General features: G+C 40.9%; 1 protein-coding gene across 1 annotated transcript in view; it reads right to left on the reverse strand.

The window, feature by feature from the left end:
* Positions 1–997, reverse strand: part of LOC102760396 (zinc finger protein 664-like) — a gene marked incomplete at its 3' end in the record, with an annotated part of 10,843 nt that overhangs the window by 9,081 nt on the left and 765 nt on the right. The gene's annotated exons all lie outside the window — the stretch shown is intronic.

Here is a 997-nt window from a genome sequence, read left to right on the forward strand (position 1 = left end):
GTAAGGGTCCCAGGTTCAATGCTGGTCAACGCAACATGCCAGGTTGGGGGCTTGATTACCAATAGGGTGGGTGAAGAACGCAGCAATCAATAACTCTCTCTTATCATTGATGTTTCTATCTCTCACTCTCCTTTCCTCTCTCTGAAATCAATAATGAAATATTAAAAAAAAGAAATCAGAAACACCAATCACAAAGGACATATGTTCATAGCAGCACGATTGACCATAGCTAAGATTTGGAAATAGCCTAAGTACTCACCAGTAGATGAGTGGATTAAAAAACTGTGGTGCATGTACACAATGGAATACTACCCTGCTATAAAAAAGGAGGGACTCTTACTATTTGAAACAGCATGGAGGGAACTGGAAAGCATTATGCTAAGCAAAATAAGCCAGTCGGACAAAGATAAATATCACATGATCTCACTCATTTGTGGTCAATGAGGCAAAAAGGACACATGTGTAATATAATAGATATTACTTTAGCCAAAACTGCTTTGGCTCGGTGGACAGAGCGTCGGCCTGTGGACTGAAGAGTCCCGGGTTCGATTCTGGACAAGAGCATGTATCTTGGTTGCAGGTACATGCCCAGTAGGAGGTGTGCAGGAGGCAGCTGGTTGATGTTTCTCTCTCATCAATGTTTCTAACTCTCTATCTCACTCACTTCTTCTCTGTAAAAAATCAACAAAAATATATATTTTTTTAAAAAAATACTTTATTGCTGCCCTAACTAGTTTGGCTCAGTGGATAGAGCATCGGCCTGGGGACTGAAGGGTCCCAGGTTCAATTCTGGTCAAATGCATGTACCTTAGTTGTGGCACATCCCCGGTGGGGGGTATGCAGGAGGCAACTGATCAATTTATCTCATCAATGTTCCTGACTCTCTATCCCTGTCCCTTCCTCTCTGTAAAAAATCAATAAAATTTATTTTAAAAAAATAGTGTATTGCTAAGGACTAGTAACAAGAATCTGAGCTTAGTAGAACCATGGTGGCACT

This window comes from Myotis davidii, unplaced genomic scaffold, assembly GCF_000327345.1.
Source record: "Myotis davidii unplaced genomic scaffold, ASM32734v1 scaffold1727, whole genome shotgun sequence".
In the NCBI taxonomy this organism is placed as follows: Eukaryota; Metazoa; Chordata; class Mammalia; order Chiroptera; family Vespertilionidae; genus Myotis; species Myotis davidii.